The 26,421-nt window shown below is 40.6% G+C and overlaps 1 protein-coding gene across 3 annotated transcripts in view; it reads right to left on the bottom strand.

Moving 5' to 3' along the window:
* Positions 1 to 10,065, bottom strand: part of PAK5 (p21 (RAC1) activated kinase 5) — a 295,578-nt gene extending 285,513 nt beyond the window's left edge. The window contains exons 1-3 of one of the 3 annotated variants that reach the window (XM_059134012.1): positions 9,510 to 10,065; positions 8,232 to 8,365; positions 8,022 to 8,116 (exon numbers count right to left, since the gene is read on the bottom strand). The gene's annotated coding sequence lies outside the window, so the exon portion shown is untranslated. The remainder of the gene's footprint in view (positions 1 to 8,021; positions 8,117 to 8,231; positions 8,366 to 9,509) is intronic. The other 2 variants (XM_059134011.1, XM_059134013.1) reach the window with 2 other exon arrangements.
* Between the last annotated feature and the right edge of the window lie 16,356 nt (positions 10,066 to 26,421).

The following is a 26,421-nucleotide window of genomic DNA, read 5'->3' on the forward strand; positions in this document are numbered from 1 at the left end:
CTCTTGATTCAGTTGGACAGTGGGGGAAATGGAGGCTTGGGTTAGGAACCAGTGCTTTATAGGAAAAAGAAAGGTACCTCCATTGCTAATTTACCTTCAACACCAATGATGTAAGTGGTAATTCCTTGGAAAACTGGCAAAGGGACTCTCCTGACATCTGTTTTAAAATGTCAACCAAATGTGTTTCTCCTACAAGCCACCAGATATTGATTTTTACTTCTGATCATTCAGTTAATCCTAACACTGAACACAGCGAGGACATCAACGCATTTACCTTCCGTTTCCATGGGGAAATTTGCATGAACAGAAATGCTGAATCAGAGGACTGGAGAGTCAGAGTGGGTTGATTAATCCAGTGATTTGTACATTATTGAAGGTTCAAGGACTCCAAACAAAACTTTTCTTATCTACTGACATTGGATTTCGATGAACCAGAGTTTGATTCCTCTTCACTATCCGACCTAACTTGAATGATATATTTTATAGAGCCCTTCTGAAGATTAATTAAGATATACAGGTAAAGTACTGGGATGATGATTTAATGCATCTTGTTCAGTGTGTTAGCTATAATCGCAGGAGTGCAACCCACTTTTCTCCTGCTCTGTATTGTTGCACCAGTAGCTAATTGGGGGGTGTGTGTGTGTACACAACTGAGTACCATCTTTCTAAAAGACTTAACTGAGCCGGCCCAAGTCTAACATTTCCCTTCCCTTTGCAAGTCTTTCCTCAGGGAAGGCTGTATTAAATGATTACAAAAGCATAAATGGAGTCTTAATTATTATACATTTACATATGATAAATCAAGCTAAAACTTATTAAATATGTTCTATCTGCCTAGCTTGACAAGCATGCCTTCATAGCAACCTAGAAGCCGAGTTTAAATTCCAATTTCTTGAATTCCAGAACCCAGCTGAGTAAGGAGCCCCAGCCTCCTGCCTGGTCCCCTTGCTCTTTCCACCCTAACCTCCAGCTCCTGTGTGTGGACTATAATTTCCTCCTGTCCCGAGCTCCAGCCACACCTCCCACCAACAGTCTCTGCTCAGCCACCCTTGGGCTCAGGAGCCTTTTGAGCAGCGAAATCCAAGACCTGGGTAAGCACAGCAGAGCACAGAGGGGGACCAAGGGGCACAAGGGCTCTTTGGTACTGGGGGGGGTTGGGGGTGGCTGTGCAGGTACACAGAAGTTGGGGGACAGAGCAGCTGAGTTTTCTGCAGGGCAATGTCTAGGGTGGGGGCCTCTCCCAGGAATTTAAGATTTTCTCGGTCCTGTTTTTAGTGCCACCGAAGAACAATTTCCCTTTTTCCCTTCCATTGGCAAGTCTTTCCTTGGGGAAAAGTTTATAAATAATTACAAAAGCAACATGAACCTGAGCATGAAATTACCCGGATAGCCACAGACATTTCCTTTTATGACAAGAACTGGGGGAAGAATACCAACTTACCTATGGATGTTTGGAATGACGTACCAAGCTATTTGAACTGAGACCACAGTATTCATGGTGGACAAGTTCAAAATCATTACTACAGGACTTGCTAAATGTAAGTCAGAATAAAAACAGGCTTAGACTTGTGCTGGCACCCCCATCCATTTCTAAACTATACCTCTTGCTTCTGTGAAACTGGATCAGATAATCCTTCCCACTGGTTCTTAACTCACTGGAGAATGGGGCCTCCCCTCAAAACTCCCGCCCATACCCAAAGATCGAGTCTGAAAGCCATCTGCAGGACATGTCCCTGCTGATTCCAGGAGAAAACAGCATCTCCTGGGTGAGGGACCACCACACACACACAGCATCATGAACCTCATAGTAGCTGTCTGTCCACATCTCAAATGTTCTCTGAGGAGGAGGAAGAAGGCAGGCTGCTATTCAACCCTGCTGGCCTATAAATCCTGGGGTAATGGGCTTTTTAATTGTCTTTTTCATGTTGGTTTGGTTTTGGTTATCACCCATCTTTCCTGTTTCTTTTTTAGTAAAGGGGGCAGTGGGCCTGCTAATTGAGGTGCCCTTCCCTCCTGGATGCCCAGAGGCTGAGTTGGTTGGGGGGTAAGGAGGGGCCTGCAGGGGAGGTTGAGTCCAGGTATAACTACCCTAGACTGTGGCCCAGCCCTGAGCAGCCCTATTCCTGGATGGAGCCTGTTTTTCTAAGGTATTTAGAGCCTGGAGCTAACTAGGTTCTGGTTTGCTTCCAAGCCTGTTTTTTGTTTTTTGTTTTTGCCATTCACCCCACCCCAATTCCTGGCAATTCTCTTAGCTCTCTGATAACCTTCTAGTAAATTCTTTTTGCTCAAGTTAGACAGTTTCATTTGCATGCAAACTAAGAGTCATTGCTGATACACTTGGCAGAGCTCCTGACACAGAGATAATCAATGAATGTGTTACATAAATGAATAATTATAACCTGAGTGTGTATCACTACCATATTTGTAAAATAATGGGGTTTTTTTTTTGATTCATAAGACAATGCTATTGACTATTTTTTTTTAATTCAGAAAGGTATAAAAAAGAAAAGCTAAGCCATAATTCTACCATCTAGACACTAACTTTGTTTTTGTTCCAGCTTTTACACACCTATAGGATATTTCCATCTCACAAAACACACATCATTGTGCACTGGCTTATTTCCACTTGAAACTAAAGTTGGGGTGTCTGGGTGGCTCAGCAGGTTAAGCCTCTGCCTTCGGCTCAGGTCGTGATCTCAGGGTCCTGGGATCGAACTCCGCATCAGGCTCTCTGTTCAGCAGGGAGCTGTCTGCCTACTTGTGATCTCTGTCAAATAAAAAAATAAAATCTTAAAAAAAAAAAAAAAAACTGAAGTTGTTCCACATCCCTACATAAGCTTTTTTTTTTTTTTTTTTAAATATTTTATTTATTTATTTGACAGACAGAGATCACAAGTAGGCAGAGAGGCAGGCAGAGAGAGAGGAGGAAACAGGCTTCCTGCTGAGCAGAGAGTCCTGGGATCATGACCTGAGCTGAAAGCAGAGGCTTTAACCCACTGAGCCACCCAGGCGCCCCCCTACATAAGCTTTGAAAGGATCACTTTTAATACTCCGTAATTGTCTATTATTTCTTGGGACCTTCAAATATCTTCAACCAGCCCCCCCCAATTTTTAGTTTTAAGGGTAATTTCTTTATTGCCTTTGCCTGCAACGAATTCCTCAGCAGGGACTAAAATTAAAATTAAAAACCAGAGAAATGACTGTGTCAAATAATTTGAACTTTGAAAATATTTGTCAAATGCTTTTAAAACTGTCCTCCAGGAAGGCTGTAGCACGTAATTCTCCCACCAGCAGTAATGAAAATGTCACTGCATCCCTCCTGGTACTAAGTATTTATATTCATATATATATAAATACATACATATATATACTATGTATTGCTTGTTTAATACATGAAACATGGCATCACATTTTTGTTTTAATTTGCATTTCTGTGGTTAATAGAAATGATATTTATTAAATATGTGAATATTAAATATTAAATATGTGAATTAGCCTTTTTATTTCATCCTTTCAAATCATTTCTTCAGATAATTAGACAATTCTATTGGGGTGTTATTTTCTAGTTACTGATATGCAAGAGTTCTTCAGTGCAATTATTCTATTAACTGTTCTGTCATGCTTGCTGTTAATATTTTTCTCCATGATTGTTTTCTGCTCTAAACTGTATATTTTTGCATATGAAAGTTTAAAATATACTCAAAGCGATCTTTTGCTCTGCCATTCTTTGCATTAATTGTTAAGTATTTTCTTCTAGCTTTGTTTCTCACCTGGCAGATCAACTTTCCAATATATCTGTAATTCAGTGAATTTTGCAAACAGAGGTTGTTAGTTGACGGTTTTCTACTTATTGGTGTAGTGCCTTGGTTTTGTCGAATAATTCCCCACCCCCCACCCCACCCCACCCCCGTTTCAGAAAGCTTTATCTATCACACTTGTATTCTAAAACGACCTGAGTCTGTTTCCAGGCTACTCTATTCCAGTGAGCTATCTATTGATTCCTCTACCAGAACTACACGTCTACAGTGATGCTCAATGACCAGATTTTTATTTCTGTAAGGGCAAACCACCGCCAGATACATTCTTTAGCAAAATCTTCTTGACTCTAGTCCTGTAGTAATTCTTGTGGCTTGATGTTAGAATCATTTCGTCAAGTTTCCCCAAATCCCCAAGCAATAAAATTGTATGATTGATTGTAGAAAAGTAACTATTTCATAAAATCTTTCTACCTTAAGAATAGCATGTTTTCATTTGTTCATTTCTTATTTTATGTGTTTGAGTAAAATCTTACAGCTTTCTAAACAAGTCTTTAGATGCTTCTTATTACTCCCAAATATTTTCCATACATTTCCTATGTTTCTTAAATTTACATTTTTACGGATTTATGAACAAAATCCTTCTCTATTGTATTTTGTAGTCAGTGAAGACCAGTATTTCGGGGTAGCCATTGATTTTTTTTTAATTTTCTTCTAAAGATTTTATTTATTTATTTGACACAGAGAGAGAAATCACAAGTAGGCAGAGCAGCAGGCAGAGATAGAGGGGGGAAGCAGGCTCTCCACTGAGCAGAGAGCCCAAAGTGGGGCTCGATCCCAGGACCTTGAGATCATGACCTGAGCAAAGGCAGAGGCTTAGCCCACTGGACCATCCAGGTGCCCCACCACTGATTCTTAAACATGAATTTTATAACTAACCATCTCACCAAAATAGCTCTTATTAGTTTCTTCAGGTTTTAGTTGACTCAATTGTGTATCTTTCACTTCTACACATAATCAAGACACAATGTCTGGGTTTTTTTTTTTTTTGCTACTTAGGTGAAAAGTTTTCCTTAAACATATGCATTAAATGTTTACTTAAAAAAAAAATCACTTTTCATGAAATAAGATTACATGAAATTGCGGCCATCCTAGAAACCCAAAATGTAGCCTTGTAGTCCTGCATTGAACCACATTCTTTTCCACAGGGTACTCAGTTTTGCTTTTCTCAAAACTACCCAGAAGTGTGCTGAATGAGCCATTCAGTCACTTCTCACTTGATTTAAATAGACAAATGAAAAAATTTAGCTGCCGATTAAGAATTGTGATTACTGTAGAAGACCAAGAAACATACCAGGAACTTGCTCGTGTATGAACAGCAGTCTCTTATTTAACCCCAGAGACAGGGTTAAATAAGAGACATAGGCAGGATGATTTTTAAAGTAGAACAGGGCTCACCTGGATATATTCAAAAAACAAATGCATGTTCTTCTGTGTATGAGCAGGTTCCTTTTTCCACAGGTAAACCCAAGTTTCTTATTTTCAAATATCAGGATAATAGTATCTACTAATTATTAATTCATGGGGTATTTATCGTGCATGTGATTTGGGTTCTGTGTTATGGGAAAGACAGAAAGCCTATCTCTAGTAATGATAGGGATAGGGACTGAGGAGAAGCTAGCATATGACAGAAGCTGAATAAATGTTATTACTACACATTATTATTTGCTATTTATCTCTAGAAAGCTAAAAGTCTAGTGCTCCATTGTCCCCCTAAGACCTAACATGGCAAATATAAATGTCCAATAGGTATCTGTGAAGTGTTTGTTGACTGATGTGTTTTACAAAAACATCTGTTGTTAGAAAATATTTTGACTCAATTCTAAACCGCTTGCTTAAAACCAATTCTTAGAAGATGCATTTGTTAAAGCCAAGAATACTCCTCTTTTGAAATCAGAATGAGTTTCTCAATTGCTCTTTTTATACAAGTTAGTAAAAAAAAAAAAAGTTTCTAAAAAATCAGATCTTTAAGTTGGCACAGGAAAATGCTGTAAGAATATTTATTCTTTCACTCATTTGCCAATACCAAGCATCTTTTACATGCAAGACACAAAACAAATGGCCATTAGAGTTTACAGAAATTAAATATCCAAAGAAATAAATAGGAAATTACAAATTAAGGTAAGAGCCTCATGGCTATGGAAGAAAATTAGAAGGGTGATAAGGAGAATGGGGCTGCTGGGAAAGAGAGACCAAGGAAGCCTAAAGGATGAGTACAGTTTGCCCTGGCAAGGTATAAGGGAAGCGCTTGGGATAGCCAACAGACATGAGATCAATGTTAATAGCAAGAGGGGATGCCCAAGATAAGGCTGGCTAAGTAAATCCAAGGCTCAGACCATCTCTGGACCCCATCCCAAGTATGTGAATGCATTTTATGCAAGGAAATGACACGATCCTATCTGTCCTTGAAGAATGATTGGAGGGGCCAAGCAAGGAGCCAGGGGTCTTCCTGGAAAGTTATGCTAGTGATCCAGGAGAGAGATGATGACTTGAGGTTTGATGGTGTGGTGGTGGGGATGGAAAGAAGAATCTATCTAGAGATACATGTAGAAGATAAAATTTATGTAACTTTGTGATGATTTGGGATTTGGAGGGCACGGGATGAAGGTGTCAAAGACAATTCTCAAGTCTGGCTAAAGAAACACCATGGATGGTGGTGTTATTCACCAAGATAAGAAAGATTAGAAAGGTGTTAAGATTGGGGTGTATCTGTTGCTTTTGTCATTTTTCTCATTCAATTTGGTTTTCTGCTGCTTATTTGCATTGTAGTCAGTGGGGTAGCAAAAAGAGAAGAGGCAATATTAACGAATGCCATTGGGACAGGGTGTGTCAGGTAGGTCACCTGTAGGAGACTGAGATCCTGGAGCAGCAGGGTTTTCAGATAAGTGGTATTTGTCTAGTACCTCTAAATACTGCTCTTCCTTACCATGGTTGGGAAACATCAAATATGTTAGCTGGATTAAATAACCTTGAAAATCTTTTCCAAAGCCATAATACTCTACCTTTTAGTCCTATGCTGAAATAATCAGGTCATTAAACACAGATCACAGGCATGCTGACACATAGCATCCTCCAAATATTATTCATGCCTAACCAGAACCTATAAATGTGACCTTATTTGGAAACAGGATCTTTGCTGGTATAATCAAGAGGAGGTCATACCGAATTGCAATGGACCCTAAATTCAGTATGAATGGTGTCCTTATAAGAAGGGGAAACTTGGGTGGCTCAAGCCTCTGCTTTCAGCTCAGGTCATGATCTCAGGGTCCTGGGATCAAGCCCCACATCGGGCTCTCTGCTCCGCAAGGAGCCTGCTTCCTCCTCTCTCTCTCTCTCTCTCTCTACCTGTCTTTCTGCCTACTTGTGATCTTTGTCTGCCTAATTAAAAAAAAAAAAAAAAAAAGGAGGGGGGGACTTTGCCATGTGAAGATGGACATAGGAATTGGGAGCTATGTTGCCACAAGCCAAGGTACACCTGGGGCCACCATAGGAAGGAAAAGGGCAAAAGAGGGTCCTCCCCAAGAGGCTTCAGTGAGAACATGGCCTTGTCTGCATCCTGATTATGGAGCTCCAGCCTCCAAAACAGTGAGAGAATAAATTTTGTTTTGAGCTCCCTGGTTTTTGGCAATTTGTTATGGCAGCCCTAGGAAGCAAACAGTTGGAGAGTTAGATCACTTGTTTGGGGCTGACTAGCATTAACACAGGGCACACACATGTTAAATAAATATCCATTTCCTTCCTCTTCTGGGGGTCACCACCATTTTTCTGGTGGTTTAGGAGTCATCCACACACCCACCCATTTAGGTAAATCTCTGTCCCCAGGATTGGGGAGGAAGCCAAGGTGCCACAAAGTAAAATAGCTTGCCCAAGATCAGAGAGTTAAAAACAGAGGAGTCAGAGCCCAAACTCAGCTGTCTCATCACCAAGATGGTACCACGCCCAGGAACACCTGCCTCTCACACCTGCAGTGTTGAAGCAAAGGAGAGGAGCTGCCAAACTGTTTTCAACGCCTGCAATTAAAACTCACATTTATTAACAAAATTCCAAGTTGCAGGCATCTAGTATAACCAATCTTCACCCCTTCCCAGAGGAACACAAAAATCTTATTCTAAGACCAATACTATCAATAAACTTGCCATCAACTCGATTGCTTCTATCAGCAGCATTTCTGCTTCGCACATTACGTATTGCAACTCAAGGTATTACCATCAGATTGGACATTTACGGCTTTAATTTACTTAGACGCATTTTCCTCAAGCACTCCCCATTTCATTTTGATGATACTGACTCATTCTTGCCACCTAAGGAGACCAAAAGAATAAATAAGTACGGAGGAAAGGGTCTCTAAACATCATAGTCACAGATGTCCATCCCTTAAATGATAAAGTAAAAAATAAAAGCATGCTCTAAATTTACCTTCTCTCCTTAACTCAGGGAGTTGTGCTGAATATAACAGATATAGAAATACAAGGCGGCAGAGCTGTTATTCTGGGGTGCCAGTTTCATAGACTTCTAGTGTAGGAGGGGCTTTTCAAGAGTGTCTTGTCCATCTGGAATCAGGTGAGAGACATTTTATCTACAGACCACCAACCCCAGAAGAGAAAAGGGACATGCTGAGAGATTTTGTGAGTTATCTAAGACCCCATGGTTATTTCTTGGTAGAACCCCGTACAAAGCCAGGCTTCCCAATTTCCCCAAAAGTGTATTTAACCTCCCAAACTGTCACCAGCTATTAAAGATAACACTTTCTCCTGGCTTCCTGCCAACTTCTCTATTAATTTGACAAAAAAAAAAAAAAAAAAAAAAAAAAAAAAAAAAAAAAGGCCACCACAAGCAGCCCCACTGGTTCAAATTCCCTTAACTGATACCTAATATTGAATTAACTCGAGTCCCATGTTTAAACCTCCAGCTACACACACATGGGTTCGAGAAGGGCAAACACGCTTCTCCAAACCCAGCACAGATGATCTTTAGACTTTTCAAGTTTACCCTCCAGGAGGCCGACACCACACGCGATTTTGACAAGAGTTTGGAACCGAGATCCTCTTCCACGCTCTGCCCACACCCGTGCCCACGAGCAGAAGTTCTCTCTCTCCATTACAACCCACCACGCGCGCGCACACACATACACACACACACACACACATACACACCAAGGCAAGTAACAAAGGAAAACACAGCCCCATAAAGGTTCAGCTATTACATCTTCCAGTCCACACCTGCCAAGAGACAAAAACCATACGGAAATCCTGCCCTGGCAATATGTGCAACACGCCTGGGGAGAAACACCCTGGCTCCCCCCTGGGCGTGCGCGGCTGTATACACAAAGAACCGGTGCGGGGCTCGCTAGCGGTCCGGGGGACCAGCGCACTCCCAAAACTGGTATCCGGGGGTCTCCCCCGCGCCCTCTCGCCCGGCAGAAAGGAACTATCCTTTATTTGACCCGCAGAGAGCCCAGGCTGGATGGCAGCGCATGGGGGGTGGGGGCGGTCCCCGGATCCCTGCCCTGCAGCCCGCCGGTCCCCAGCCTCTGGCATCTCCTAGGCGATGCACAATCGCGCGCTGTCAGATGTCCGCTTCGCATCCTCCGCGGGCGAAGCGAGATGCCCGGGGTCCCAGCCGGGCGCATCCCCGCAAGCGCCCCTCCCCGCGCGGCTACCCACCCAGGCAGCCCATCCTGGCGCGCCTGCCTACCTGGCGGCTGGCTGTCAGCGCAGCGGCGGCGCCTCCTCCGCTTCTCCTCCGCGGCTGTTACATCGCTCGGAGCGCCATGTTCCCGGTCTCCGCGGGCGCACGCCGGGCAACTACTACGGGCTGGGTAGGGGCAAGGGGGGCGGGGGCCAGAGGGAGGGGGTGGGAGGCAGAGCCGCGGCTTTCTACTCTCCACCCAAGCCTCCCCCAGCTACTGAGCATGCCCAGCTGCCCGGCTTCGCCCCTAGGAGGACTTTCCACGAGCGCACGCAGCTGTTCCGGGTTTTCGCGGCAGCCGGCGGGAGGCAGGCAGTAGCAGCTGCGGTGGGGGGTGGGGGGAGTCGGGGGGAGTGTCTCCACTCTGCGGAGTCGGGAGCTGGGAGAAAGCAGCCCCTTGCCAAGCCAGTTACCCAGCTGCCCTACCCCGGCGCCGGGGCAGCTCCTGCACTCCCCCTCCGCATACACTCGGGGTTCGCAGAAATTTTGTGCAAGACCAATGCGGGGCCGAGCTTTGCTAAAGAGGAGAGCAAAGAGGGGGGAGGAGGCGGGGCTGAGAGGCAGATCCCTCCGCTAACCCCCTTGCTACCACCTGGACCTGTGCTTCTCAAACTTCAACGTGCCACAGGATTAAAATGCAAATTCAGAGTCACTGGGTTTGTCCAGGTGCCTCAGGTTCTACAAGCTAAACAAGCCATCAGTCAGGTGATGCTGTTGCCCATGGTCCTCTGACCACACTGAGCAGCAGGACTCTAGAGAACACCCCCTATGACCTTTGGCCATCCTTCAATAAGCCAGCCCGGAAATGGTCTGTGGCATCCAGAGAGGCTCCTTCTGCCTAGAGAGGGTGCCTTGGCTAGTAAGTAAAGGTCCTGCAAAGCGCGCGCGCGCGCGCGCTCACACACACACACACACACACACAACCGGGTTGCTGTGCAGCCCTGATAGAAATCACACTAGGGCTGGCTCTGGGCACCCAGTACCAACTAGCTACTTTCTGACTTAGAAGTTGAGGCTTAGGGGAACAATGGGTTCCCGGACCTCTCCATGCTCATTTTGCTAGTTGGCTAGCAAACTAGTTGCTGCTTGAGCTGCTCTCCTGAAGTCTGAACCAGTCTCCCTTGGCTGTCCCCCTGCCTTTCTTGAGCTAGGACAAAAATTCAGTCTGGGCATCCAAGTGCCGAATTTATTACACAAGCCATGATAAGGCTGGGCTTGCCCAATTAAGAAGACTGACAGAGATTACAGGGCTTTCTGATGAGTGATGTTTGGGCTGAAGCTTGCAATGGTATCTTGTGGTTCATATTAAATCCCCTAGTTGTCCACTCTCTTTGCAGCTTCTGAAGGCTCATGCAATGTCAAGAATATTCACTGTCCTTGGCATAGTGAGAGAGAGACATTCTCAAAACCAGTCATGAGTTTCCAACCTTGGAAATGAAGAAGTTCTACCCTTGTCTGTCCTTAGCTGCCCCAACAATATTGTCATGAGTTACTGATATGGTATCTGATTCCATAACTGCACAGCAAATTAAAAAGAAGGGTTTGTAACCATCTGTACCCTATTATACTCAATAACTCTAAACAGTTTTATAGTTGATGGTACAGTATTTATCATTTCTCTCTTGTTTTCCATTCATTCGGTACCCTCAATACAGTAGCTGTAGTATCAAAGCAGGAACCATAGGATAAATGGGTAATTACTTTTCTCCCTCAATACTCCTATGTACAAAGGCTAAATATGTCCTGGTATATCAGCCTTGTTTTTCTGTTCAAAGGAATAAGAATCTCTAAGTCTACCTCTTTATTTTCTAAGCCACACACATAGGCCTAACCATATACCCACCGCTCCTACTCCCACCATTATTTGCATAAATATTTTCTATTTTTGACCTTGTATGTGCTTGCACAGATGCAAGAACTAGAAAATATTTTCATAGAGGTCTTCTTTGTGATTGCTATCAGTTAGAATTTTGCTTTGAAATACTGGATTTTAATCACAGGAAAAAAATCTTACCTGTTAAACAAAGCTTGCATTTGTGTGATTGTTTAACTGATTACATACTATGATTATTCATAGTTGTCTTTAGATTCATTTAGGAGTTATGCAAGGTAAACTTTATAAATTAATAATAATACTATTTCTGGACATACTGCATTGCATTAAGACCTAGGGAGTTTCTTTTTATATAGTATCATTTCTTGAGAGTTTGTTGCTTAAGGACCAAGAGGTATGGTTGGGAAGTGCAGGAAACAGGAATGGACAGAGGTAGAATTCAAGTTATAATGCAGGCCGATGAGTCTTGGTCAGCCATCCAGGGAGCTCTGGAGCTAGGATGACCCTTCAGAGTAGTCGAGAATTGGTTTGAGTTGTCCGGTCCTTTATATACAAACATTAATCAATTGCCTGTATTGGAATGGGCATGAACTTGAAAATGAAGCAGCTCTCTGAAGCTAAGGCAGTCCCTAAAGTAGAGAACACCCGAAGGCCATCGGCCATCAGTAATCCCTGCAACGGAGGTAACAGATCCTTCACCTAAGAGGGATTTGGGTAGAACATTACTTTGTCCACCACACTAAGAACGATCAAATACAGCACTTTTGAATACACAAAGTAGGACTGCATCGATTTGTCAGAGGGATTTAAAAACTGTATTTTTAAATAAGTAATAGACTTTTTCCATGGCTCAGAAATTTAACATTTGGAAAATAACCTATAATCAGCGATTAGAAGTTGTTGGAGGCAGTCACTGAAAGGACATGACTTTTAATTAAATCACCATCTGGACCTGGGCAATCAGAGACTCCTTACCCCTGAATGTACATTCAGCCCACCATTCCCACAGTAGGAGCCAGTTTCAAGGACACAACCTTAGAGAGTAATGTATTGTTGGGTCCACCTGCTGAATATGTGACTTAACCCAGTTAAGGCCTCTGTAAACTTCTAAGATTCTGGTGGGTATGTGTGGAGATCTGCTCATCTTGCACCAGTTAAGGCAAGCCTCACATGTAAATTCTCTTGCTTATTAAAACTGCTGCCTACCAATCTGGAGTGGCCTCTTTCTTTGTTCTCTCCTTGCCCTCTATGTGTGGAGACCAGTTTCAGATTTCACCAGGAAGCTCCTGAGTTTACAAACCAACAAGAGTACATTTATTTCTCTCTATATATATTTTTAGAGACTTATTTATTTATTTGGGGGTGGGATGGGGGAGAGCACATGTGAGCGGATGGGGGAGGGAACTGAGGGAGAGGGGGAGAATCTCACGTAGACTCCTCCCTGAGCACAGAGTCCAACTCAGGACTCAATCACAAGACCCATGAGGTCTTGAAATCAAGATCTGTTGCTTAATTGACTGAGCCACCAGGCACCTAGAAATACATTTTCTATTTAGTTATCTGGCTCCATACATCTTTTATGTGTAAAATGATTAATTATGACCTCCTGAACTGACACGTATTCATTCCTTAACATTTAAGACATTATTTTATCCACTGTCAAAATCTGCATTTGTGCTTTGTAATTTCTGAGGGGGGAAATAGCAGTTAAATAGTAATTAGAAATGTGCATTTTTCAATACAATAAAGTTATCTGCTAGTGAATATTTCATGGGAAACTAATCCCAACCAGCCTTATTAACACAGTGAAAAGATATATATGAGCGGTAGAGAACTTTGGTAGATTGTTTAAGACCACATTGAGGAGCCAAGATTCAGACTAACCCCAGCTTACATTCCCTCTCAATCATGCTATTCATCAGCAAATAGCTAGAATCCCTCAAGATTCATCACAATTACAAAGGAACCAACATGGACTCCAGAAAGAAACAGGACACTTGCTCAGATAAGACGGGAGAGGCATGACAGGGGGTTGGAAATTAATGTTTCAAGGAGCAGAAACAAAAATCATAAGAGAAAATTTCACCTGAAGGAGAATTACCCCCAGGAAACAGAACAAAAGATCAGATAAAAATTTCTCCAAAGTTCTAAAAAGGCAAAGATTATATGATCTGACCAAAAAAAAATTTTTTTTCTTAAAGAAATACAAGGATTTAAAGAAGAAAAAATCTGACCAGAAATGAAAGGGACCCTGGCAGAGTTTTGGCAGGGGTGGGTGTGGGGAGAGGGAAAAGTCATTAAACAACTCAAAAGGTAAAAGAATAGGAAATGAAAATAAACACAACTGAAATCCAGTGATAGACAGAACTTAGCTACCAAGAAAAACAAAAACAAAAAAAAGTATAAAACCCTGTAGGAAAATTATATGGAAGTCAAACAAAGGAGATCCAACATATGTACACATAAAGGATTGCACCAGTCTGCAAGAGCTCCTAACTCCATATTTGGTAACAACACTGATAGCTTGAAATCAACCACTGTGTGAGACTTTACAGCATACAAATTGACAAACAGTACATATCAGAAATTTTTAGTTGTTTTCATTTACCAGCATACCAGCCACTTTTTACAACCTGTGTTGTTAAAAGCAACAAAACAACAACAAAGCAGAATAAAATGGAATCGAAAAATTAATCAAAGATATTATAGAAGTTAATTTCTTGAAATAGAGTCTTAAATTTTCTGAACAAAAGGACATAGTTGAAATATACTCTGGTGAAGGCATAGAATTTCAAAGACAAATAATCTTTGGTGCATCCAGGCAGAAAAGGCAATTGACATACAAGAAAAAGAAAATCAGGCTGCATTTTGATTGCTTCACAGCATCATACAATGCCTGGGGGAATGTTCTGAGTGAAAAAAACAGTGACCCAAGGATGTCTATTTCGCCTAGCCAGTCTGTTCTTCAGCTTTTCAAGATAGCAGTTAATTATTCTCAAACAACAAATCAGGATATATAGCACACTTAAACCTTGAAAAACAAATCCTACTTGACCATGACATTGACTCACCCAAGAAATAAATTTAAAAAACAAATCCTAAGAATGATGAAACCATGGTCAAATGTGATGAGGAGAATTATATCTGTTTTTAAATAAATCTGAGACTAAAAACTATGTGTTTGGGAGCTTTAAAACAGAACAAATATTACAACCTTGACCATATAAATGTTTTTGTGTAATTTACTAAGTTCTGCAGATAGAGAGAGAGGAGTTCTGAGGAGATTTAAGGACCATGGTTTCCTCATTTTCCTCAGCAAGAGGTCAATGGATATTATTAATGTTGAAGCACATAGTTACATATGCTTCATATAAACCTGATATATATATATTGACATCTTGTGAAATCCTATTTCCAATCTCACTGAGCTCTTTCAGTCTTTTTTCTTATCTTTATTTCTTTTTTTGAAGATTTTATTTATTTATTTGACAGACAAAGATCCCAAGTAGGCAGAGAGGCAGGCAGAGAGAGAGGGGGAAGCAGGCTCCCTGCTAAGCAGAGAGCCCAAAGCCGGGCTTGATTCTAGGACCCTGGGATCATGACTTGAGCTGAAGGCAGAGGCTTTAACCCACTGAGCCACCCAGGTGCCCCATTTTTCTTATCTTTAAAGGACTAGTTTAGAAACTTTTCTTATGAAAATAACTTTTTTCTGTGAAAGTAACATTTTTTCTGAAGTTTAGAAAATGCTGTAGGAACATTTTCATTTCTTTTCCTTTTATTTTTAAATTTAATTTTAGTTAAGATTAAATATAATTTAGTTTTAAAATAACATAAGTGGTACCACCCATATATGAAAAAGAATACCTTTCAGTTTATTTTTTTTATAACCTTACACTTTTATGTCTCTCTCTAGAGGAAGATTTATAGAATATTATAAACCAAGGGCTATTTCTTTCTTTTTTTTTTTTAATTTCTTTTCAGCATAACAGAATTCATTGTTTTTTCACCACACCCAGTGCTCCATGCAATACGTGCCCTCCTCAATACTCACCACCTGGCTCCCCCAACCTCCCATCCCCCTGCCCCTTCAAAATCCTCAGATTGTTTCTCAGAGTCCACAGTCTCTCATAGTTCACCTCCCCCTCCAATTTCCCTCAACTCCCTTCTCCTCTCCATCTCCCCATGTCCTCCATGCTATTTGTTATGCTCCACAAATAAGTGAAACCATATGATAATTGACTCTCTCTGCTTGACTTATTTCATTCAGCATAATCTCTTCCAGTCCCGTCCATGTTGCTACAACAGTTGGATATTCATCCTTTCTGATGGAGGCATAATACTCCATAGTGTATACGAACCACATCTTCCTTATCCATTCATTCATTGAAGGGCATCTTGGTTCTTTCCACAGTTTGACGACCGTGGCCATTGCTGCTATAAACATTGGGGTACAGATGGCCCTTCTTTTCACTACATCTGTATCTTTGGGATAAATACCCAGTAGTGCAATGGCAGGGTCATAGGGAAGCTCTATTTTTAATTTCTTGAGGAATTTCCACACTGTTCTCCAAAGTGGCTGCACCAACTTGCATTCCCACTAACAGTGTAAGAGAGTTCCCCTTTCTCCACATCCTCTCCAGCACACATTGTTTCCTGTCTTGCTAATCTTGGCCATTCTAACTGGTGTAAGGTGGTATCTCAATGTGGTTTTAATTTAAATCTCCCTAATGGCTAGTGATGATGAACATTTTTTCATGTGTCTGATAGCCATTTGTATGTCTTCATAGGAGAAGTGTCTGTTCATATCTTCTGCCCATTTTTTGATATGATTATCTGTTTTGTGTGTGTTGAGTTTGAGGAGTTCTTTATAGATCCTGGATATCAACCTTTTGTCTGTACTGTCATTTGCAAATATCTTCTCCTATTCCATGGGTTGCCTCTTTGTTTTCTTGACTGTTTCCTTTGCTGTGCAGAAGCTTTTGATCTTGATGAAGTCCCAAAAGTTCATTTTTGCTTTTGTTTCCTTTGCCTTTGGAGACATATCTTGAAAAATGTTGCTGTGACTGATATCGAAGAGGTTACTGCTTATGTTCTCCTCCAGGATTCTGATGGATTCTTGTCTCATGTTGAGGTCTTTTATCCATTTTGAGTTTATCTTTGTGTACGGTGTAAGAGAATGGTCGAGTTTCATTCTTTTACATATAAAGAGACTGTCTTTTTTCCACTGTATATTTTTTCCAAGGGATATTTCTGATGGGAAGATTTTGGTTGATTATTTACTTTCTTCTCTATATTTTTTGGAATGGTTTGAAATTTTTAATAATGAATGTATATATTTTAAAAACAAATTATTATTCTTTTCAAAAAAATTAAAAATATCATCCCTTTCTGTGGCATACTACAACATCACAAATATACAGATTGAGTGAAAATAGATTATCAGAGTGAGCCTGGATTAAATTCACTAATTTAGACAAAAACAAAAGGAAAACATAAATCACCAGTATGGGGAATGAAGTAGGAGTAATAACTGTGGTGTCTAAATGGAGTATCTCTCCCCATGAGATGAGGAACCCAAATGTGGGGCAACAATCCTGTGGAGGACTGGGGTTTGGGCAGTGAAATGATTCACCTGAGGCAGAACAAAGAAGATAGAAGTTTATAGGATACATTACAAGGAAATGGTGGGCATTACAACAGAAGAGGTGCTGGCTAGAAGGAGGCAGTGGTTGAGGGCTATTTTTAAAGGAGGAAGATGAGAAGGTGTGGCAACATACAGAATTTTCCCTTTTTGGTTAACTGTGCCTGGTTGTAACTAGCCCATTGGTTAGTTAGGGCCTATGGATATTTTCAGGTGGGTCACCTAATGGCTCTTTCTAGATTCCATCACTCAAGCTTGTTTGCCTAAAAGCAGCCTCTACAATAACTATAGATTTTACAGCCATTAAAAGGATAATAAACAAATACTTTGAACATCTTTATGCTTACAAACTCAACAACAAAAGTCACAAGAAATGGACAATGTCTCAAAACCACACACTACTAAAAACACAACTAAGATGAAATATATAATCAGAATAGTCCTCAAAATATTAGTATATTAATATAATCACTAATAAAAGTTGAACTCATAATTAAAAAGTTCTCCTGAAAGAAATCTCTGGGCCCAGATGGTTTCATTGGAGAAATCTACCAAACACAGGAAGAAGAATTAACACCTCTCTCACACAATCTCATCTAGAAAATAGAAGAGGAGAAAGTAATTCTTAACTTATTTTATGAGGCCAGTATTATCCTGGTATGAAAACTAAACTAAAATTTATCCTAAATTGGAATCTCAGAGGACCGAAACAGACAAAGCCATCTTGGAAAAGAAGAAAAAAGCTGGAGGACTCACAGTTCCTAATTTCAAAACTTACTACAAAGCTGAAGTAATTGAAACAGTGTGGTACTGACATACAGATATAAAGTCTAATGGAATAGAATAAAGAGCCCAGAAACCCCCAAGTATATGGTCAAATGATTTTTGACATAGGTGCCAAGACCATACAATGGGGAAAGAACCGACTTTTTAAATGGTATTGGGGAAACTGAATGGATATCCACTTACAAAAGAATTAAGTTGGATGCTAAACTTACACCATATATACCAATTAACTTGAAAGGGGCAAAAATCTAAATATAAGAGCCAAAAACTATAAAACTTTTATAGGAAAACAAAGAGCAAAATTATCATGAGTTTCAATATGGCACTGATTTCTTAGATATGACACCAAAAACACAGGCAACAAAAGAAAAGTTACATAAACTACACTCCATCAAGGTTAAAATCATCTGTGCAAAGGACACAATCAACAGAATAAAAGGTAACCCATAGAACAGGAGAAAATATTTGCATATATATGTTAAAGGTTAATATGCATAATATATAAGAACTCCTAAAACTCAACAATAAAAACCAATCAACCCAATTTAAAAATGGACAAAGAACTTGAACAGATTTGCCCAAAGAAGATATATGGCTGGCCAATAAGTACATGAAACGATGCTGAAAATCACAGGGAAATTCAAATCAAAACCAGAGTGAAATACTAACTCATACACATTAGGATGGCAATAAACAAACAAATAAGTGCGTGTGTGTGTTTATGTGTGTGTAAAAATGCAGAAAACAACTGCTGGCAAGGATGTGGAGAGATTGGAACCCTTGCGTACTAATGATGGAAATGTAAAGTGATGCAGCCACGGTGGAAGTCAGTATGGCAGTTCCTCAAAAAATTAAACATAGAATCACCCTAGGACTCAGCAATTCCACTTCTGAGTATACATCCAAAGAATTGAAAACAGGGACTTGAACAGGAGTTTTTACACCAGTAATCACAACATTGTTTACAATAGTCAAGAGGTGAAAACAAGGGGCACCTGGGTGGCTCAGATGGTTGGGCAACTGCCTTTGGCTCAGGTTATGATCCCGGAGACCTGGGATCGAGTCCTGAGTCCGGCTCCCTGCTCAGCGGGAAGTGTGCTTCTCCCTCTGACTTCTCCCCTTCATGTTCTCTCTCTCCCAAATAAGTAAATAAAAAATTTTTTTTAAAAAATCTTGAAAAAAAAAAAAAGAGGTGAACAAAGAATTCTGTTATGCTGAAGAGAAATTTTTTTTAAAAGTGCATAAAATTTTTTAAAAAAGTGTTTTAAGGAAGTTTGTGCTGAAATCAATCCACAAATAACAACATAGTCTTTTATCCATAAAAAAAAAAAAAGAGGTGAAAACAAACTAAACGTCTGAAAGACCCCTCCCCTAGAAGATAGATAGGATAACTAACCGCTTGTTTGCTTTTCTGTGAACCGCTGGCTTTTAGGCGTAAATTAGGTTATTAATTGCTTATTAATTGCTCTTTTGCCCTTCTGTAACTGCTTGGCTTATAGAAATAATAGAAGACGCCATGATGGCATTCCTACCTTCCCCTTTCTTGTTCCCCCTCCCTGCCTCTCTCCTCCCCTGCGCGGGCCCTCAGAACCAATCAGCTTGTTCCCCCTTCCTGCGCCTCTCTCTTCGCGCGCGCGCGCACGCGCGCGCGCGCGGGTCCCCAAAGCCAATCAGCAAACTCCACAGTATGCCTTTTTCAAAAGTTCTAACTGTCAACCAATCAGTTGCGCCCCACCCAAAACTTGTTTGTACCTGTCTATAAAAACCCGGCACCACCCCAGGCGGGTGTGCTCAGCTAGCAGGAGCTGCTGACCACCCGCAGGCGCCTGCGTAACAATAAAGAACCTCTTGCTGATTGCATCCAGTGGCAGTGTTGGATTCTTGGGTAAGGGGATCCGCGGGTCTTTCACGTCCACTGACAGATGAATGGAAAAACAGAATATGGTATATACTTACAGTATCAATCCTTAAAAAGGAATGGAATATGGAGATGTGCTACAACATGGATGAACTCTGAAGACATTATGCAAGTGAGACAAACACAAAAGGACAAATAGTGTGTGGTTCTACTTATATGAGGTACATGGAATAGATAAATTCATAGAAACAGGAAATAGTGTTTACTAGAGCTGAGGGAAGGACCAGGCGGGCGGGGGAGTGGGAGGAGGATAGTTATTGTTTAGTGGATACAGAGTTCCAGTTTGGGGGTAGGAACAAAGTTCCAGATGTGGATAGTGGTTATGGTTACGAAAGAAGATAAGCATACTTAATACCACTGAACTGCAACACTTAAAAATGATTAAAATGGTAAATTTTAGGTTGCATGTATTTTACCACAATAAAAACAAAATAAAACAAAACAGATGACCTAATTATGTTTGCATCTTTAAAATACCATTCTCCCAGCAATGCCTTGGAATAGAGCAAGACTCTGCGGGGAGCTGTTGATGTAGCTTCTGAGAGGAATAATCAAAGGCTCAAATATGGCAGTGGAAAGGAGTGGGAAAAAGGAAAGAGATTCAATAAATATTAAAAAAGCAGAAGCAGGGCGCCTGGGTGGCTCAGTTGGTTAAGTGACTGCCTTTGGCTTGGGTCACGGGGTCCTGGGATCGAGTCCCGCATATTGGGCTCTCTGCTCAGCCCTCTGCCTGCCTCTCTTCCTACTTGTGCTCTCTCTCTCCCTGTCAAATAAATAAATAAAATCTTAAAAAAAAAAAAAAAAGAAAAGAAAAGCAGAAGCAGAAGGATGTTGTACTCAAAGGGATGTAGGTGATAAGGGGTAACAAGTAATTGAGATGGTTCCCAGGCAATTGACTGGGTTAACTTCCTGGATGGTGGGACCACTGACTGAGATGGCTAATGAGAAACAAAGAATGGCTTTGGAGCAGAAGGCGTGTGGCTCATTTTTTCAAATGTGCTGAGATCAAAGGGACTGAGAACATCCCAGGACTCAGTGATGTCAAGTAGTCAGAGGAATAAAATCGGAGGCTCCGGGAGGAAGGCAAATGACACACCTGTTTTGGTGTCTGCTCAAAACACAGACACAGCTGAAAAGACTTTTATTGAGTGAGAACGGTCAAAAATGGAACTTGGGCAAACACCAGCATGGGAGCAGTTGATGGACAAAGTGGCTACAAAAGAAAAAAGTGGCTGGAGAGATGTGTGAGGAAAAGCAGGAGCAGGGCTGGAGAAGACACATGGAGCATGATTCTGGGAGGACAGAGGAGTCTATGTTGACGAAAACTCATAGAGGACTTTTCTTTTTTTCTGGCCTGAAGGAAAAAGAAATGAAAACATTTTGCGATCAGGTCATGAAATAAACAGACATCCACAGAAGAGTCCAAAAATAAACCCAACTCTATATGGGAATTTCATTTGTAATAATGGTGGCCTTGTAAGTCAGTGGAGAAAAGAAGGAATTTTATTGGTGAAAAAGTACAGCTGAATTTCTGTGGGATTGAGCTTTAAGCGCCAATGGCCTTAAGCAACAGTGAATTGCTTTATTCAATTTGGTGAGCGCTACCCTCTTTCTGAAAAGGAAACCTGTGTACCTTTAAGGTTATGGCTTTCAGTGAAATTTGTATGAAATCCCTTTGAATGATTTAGGTTGAACTTCACTCCAGAGCAAACTTACAGATTCCAAATGAGAAGCCAGATTTTGAAAAATTAAAATATTCACTGCTAATATATATACTGTTCAGAAAGTACAAGGCTTGCTAGCCAAGCAATTAGGGCCTTTGCTTGTGTAAATTGCTCCTACCTAAGTGTGCATAATTGCTTTTATCTTGCTAAAATCCCAGCATGCCCACGAATATCAACACCAGGGTTTCTTTCTGTAAGAGGAACATCATCATCAACACCACCAGGTAGAGGCTATCCCTTAATGCCTGTATAAACCATTGTTTAGTTTTGAGGTTGAAGAGTGGAAAAGTGGAAAATAAAGTACAACCTCATCTACCACAGCTTATCCACAGCACCTTAGTCATGGTCCCTAGGCCATGCCGATGTGATGAAAGATTGTGACTCACTTGTCATTTAGCAAAGTTGTCAGCCTGGAGAGCAGCGTGGATTCTCTCTCAGAGGGATTATTGGCCGCCTTTCTTTGCTTTGCGCAGACCTAGTGGTTTAGACAGGATCAGAGAGTTGATCAGAGATTTGAAGGAGGTACCATGTGCTTGCGCCAAAAAGAAAACCCCCAAAACCCAAAAAGACCCACCAAAAACAAAACAAAACAAAACAAAAACAGGTTTGTGACCCATTAAACCTACCGCATCTTCATTTTAACTTTTTTTTTTTTTAATTTAAAACACATCCTTGGGGTGCCTGGGTGGCTCAGTGAGTTAAAGCCTCTGCCTTCAGCTCAGGTCAGGATCCCTGGGTCCTGGGATCCAGCCTCGCAGCAGGCTTTCTGCTCAGCAGGGAGCCTGCTTCCCACCTCTCTCTCTGCCTGCCTCTCTGCCTACTTGTGATCTCTGTCTGTCAAATAAATAAATAAAATCTTAAAAAAATAATAAAAAATAAATAAAACACATCCTTGCTGCTGCTACCTAAAGCCTAGGTTGACTCTTAGAGGGGAATTTAATAGGCTCTCTGTTTTCTGGAAAAACCCACTTGGTCTTGTAAAGATCTAGGCAGGATTTATTCAGAGCAAACAGATGAGAGAGCATTGGTTTCTTTTCAGTATCTGGTATTGTGAGTTAAAGGAAAAGCTATTACCAAGATCACAGTCGGCACCACGGGACCATCTATGCCAGATAAACTGTAGGGCTATCTGTTATTACCATGACAGGGACAAGCTTATATTTTTATAAGAAGGGCCACTAATACAACATTAGAAAAGTTTCTAAGGATAATGAGGGCCTTCATTTCATTTCACAAACAACATGACTTATACACAAGTAAATGTTAAATGTATGAGATATGGAAGAGCAAGAAAAGGAGAAGAGGGAGATGGAGAGGGGTAAGACAGAGGGAGCTTGGAGCAGAATGTTAGAGTTTGAGCCTCAGTAATATTTAGCAGCTGTTTGACCTTGAGCATGTCACTTAAACTTTCTAAACTAGTTTCCTTACCTGCAAAATACAAGGAAGATACTTTGAGGCAGGAGAGATGACCTTTAAGCAAAGGACATGGGCCTGTCCCAGAGTCCTTACTCGAGGGTTTTGAATGAATTTCTAAAAGAATAATGAATGATCAAACTTCTATGCACCAAAACCATCTGAGAAGTTTATTTGGAATAAAAGTGTCTGGCTTTCTTCCATGTCTACCAATTCAGAGGGAAGCCTGGGTTTCTGAAGGCCCCTAAGTGACTCTAAAGCATAGAATTGATGGGGTGGGTGTGTGATGTGCCATCTACCTCCCCTTTCAAGGAAGATCTTATCTTGTTGCCTAGCCCCTGGAAGGATGGTTGGCAGATGATTTTCAATACAAGGCAATTCAGGCTCAGCTGCAAAGAGGTCACAGCCCTTCCCAGTTCACCCACAAGTAATGACAAATCAGTGTGGAAATACCAAGACCTGGTAGAGTGACCTCTATGGGGTCACTCTAGCTCCAGAGCTCCCTTTGGGGTTGGCCAGGGCTGTTGGCCAGGGTCTGCATTATTCACACCTTGTTTTTCTGCTCACTCTTCCTCCTTCCCTTCTGCCCTTAGGTATTCTCTCCTTAATACACATCTCAGACATTAAACTCTGCCTCAGAGTCTCCTTCCTGGGGAAACCAACCTGTGACACTAGGGTATCTTGGATGGAAAACCAGAGCTGATTATATCTTCCTCATCCTAAAAGCCTTCTTAGACCTCATTGCCTACAAATTTCATTTCATGGAAGTTTAAGACCTTCAGGATTTAGTTCCAATCTTTCCTTACTGCCCCCTTCTCCATATGCATTTATTAATCCTCAGGCCAGCAGGAATGGACCGGTTTCTGTTAAGCTGAGCATCTCACAATGGAATCCTTTGTTTAAGTGTTCCCTGGACATGAGTTTACTCTTCCCTTTTGAATTGGAAACCTGTTGGTTCATAAAGGTGCCTTTCCAGGTGTGCCACCTGATCCATAGTTCTTCTCGATTCCCCAGTCTCCTCTCATTCTTGCCTTACTCTCTTGCTAGGAATTGTGTTATGTGTATGTGTTGCTCACCAAACTGAGCCCCTTGAAAACAGCAGTCCTTTGTTTTCCAGCATTTCATTTCCCCACATCAGTTAGTCCACTGCCTTGGTCATAGTAGATACACAAAGCATTTGTTGGATTAGTCAACGGTACTGAAACCATAACTTACTAACTTGTACTGCTAGAAGGATCCCAAGGACTGTATCAATGGAGCTCTTGCTCCCTTTTATTGCACAGATAAGAAAACTGGGTTTTCTTATAGAAGTGTTCTGATATTTTCTTAGACATCAGAGGGTTTGCCTAGAGTCATATAATTATTAAACAGTAAAATAGAACCATAACTCAGATCCAGTGACTTTTTATTGTGCATATATTTCAATACTCAATTTTAAAATTAAAAACATATGAAGTAAGCATTTGAAAACCCATTTTTGGTAACTTTTAACAGATTATACAATCATTTAAGTTGCTTATACTGAATACCTCAAACACAAATTTGTTTGTAGTTTAGCTATTTTGAACACTTTAAACACATTAAGGAATAGATAAAACATCCAAATACAATTTTTTTTTCCAAAGTTGTTGCTACATGCCTATTTACGCATATTCTGAAACTCAACCTTATGAATTTGACTCTCTTCCTCATTCTCTTGACATCTACTTCCATAATTCTTAGATTTAGAATCACTCTTATATTTGGTATTCCCCAGTGGTTTTCTAATGTTATTTTGATAACCTCCCAGGGTTTCAATAATCTTACAAGAACTTGGGGAAAAAAGTATTTTCTCAAATGAGTTCTAATTTATGGTTTGGGATTGCACTTGACTAATTTTTTTTTAATGCTTAAAGTACAATATCTGTACATAAGCATAAGCATAAGCTAAACATATCCATTTGATCCGTTTGATCAGTCCCCAGAGCAAGAAAGGTAACATTGGGTTACAAAGGTAACTCATTGGGTCAAGATGAACCAGATTACCAGCATGTTTCAAATAAATATCAAGTTTCATGATGTACACCCAGGGGCTGGTTTGGGGTTTACACCATAGCTAGTCATTTGGCAGGGATGTGACCAACTCTATTTAAGAAGTGGACCCCAAGATGCAAGCCAACTGTCCTAGACATGAGAGCCTCATTAATGCCTTTGTACTTCACAACTGAAGAAGATGCACCCAAGCATTCCCTGCAAAGGATATACAAGAATGTCTGCACTTGACCTATGTATATATTTTTTCTGTTATTCCTGCACTGTATCCTTTGCCAGAATAAATCTTAAACCATGAACTGTTACTTCATGTTGAGTCATATTAGTCCTTCCATCAAATCTCCAAAGTAATGGATAGTCATGGGACCACTGAGACAACTAGCACCTCTGAAGAAGTCCCCCTTTGGTCCCATAAAATTAGCATATCCCCCAAGAATAACTACCATCCTGACCTCTAACAGCATAAAGTAATTTTGCTTGGATTTGAACTATATGTATTTGAAATCATAGTTCATATTCTTTTATATTTGGCTTTTTTCATTCAAATATTATATTTATGGGAGTCATACATGTAGTTTATGCAATTATAGCTCACTCATTTTCATTGCTGTGGAATAATCCATTGATTATACCACAATTCATGTCTTCAGGAATCTGGGCTGTTCCAAGTTTGGGGTTATTATCAGTACGTTGCTATGTGTATTTCCTTTAGTGTCTTTGGGTGAACATGTATATACACTTCAGTTAGTTATAAACACAGCTGAACCAATTTATCCTTCTGGCAGTAGTGTATTAGAATCCCAACTGCTCCACATCTTCCCCAATATTGCCATTGTCTCTCTTTTCATTTTAAACCAATCTACTCCGAAGACATGGTATTGTATAATGGTTATAATTTGCATTATTCTGATAACTAATCAAGTTGGGCACATTGTCACAAGTTTATTAGCCAATTAGATACAATGTGAAGAAACTTTTTGCCATTTTTTTCCCATGGGGTTGTGCTTTTATATTTGATTTATAATTTTTTGCATAGTCTGGGTTGGAGTCCGTTATTGGCTATGGATTGTTAATATGTATCTTCTCCAACTCTGAGGTTTGCCTTTCTATCCCTAATGGTGTGTTTGATCAACTGATCTGCTAACTTTCCTCCAATTCCTTCTTTACCATATTTTTACTCAACAAATATTTATTAATTCAGTGCTATGTATTTGGGTATTTTGTAGATATTGGGGGGGGGATAATAAGCTGAATGATTCCTGTTTACACGCTTCTTAAAAGAAATTAGTGTAGCTTGCTTTCACCCTGAGCCAATTCATCTGAATTATTTAAAGGATGTGGGAATATACTCTTCCCAGTGTTTCAGGATTATATTTTCCAAGCACATTTTTTGCTAACCAGTTTTTTTTTTTTTTTAAGGGTGTATTAAGTCGTGCTCTGTTCTATCATGAGGGCTGAAATATAAAGAAAGAGGAAAGATACTCTAGGCCTATTTGGCAATCATATCATGTCCCTGTTTATATCATTCCCTGCCCATAAATGTTTTTACTGCCACTTACACAATATACAAA

Source organism: Mustela lutreola, chromosome 9 (genome assembly GCF_030435805.1).
Source record: "Mustela lutreola isolate mMusLut2 chromosome 9, mMusLut2.pri, whole genome shotgun sequence".
In the NCBI taxonomy this organism is placed as follows: Eukaryota; Metazoa; Chordata; class Mammalia; order Carnivora; family Mustelidae; genus Mustela; species Mustela lutreola.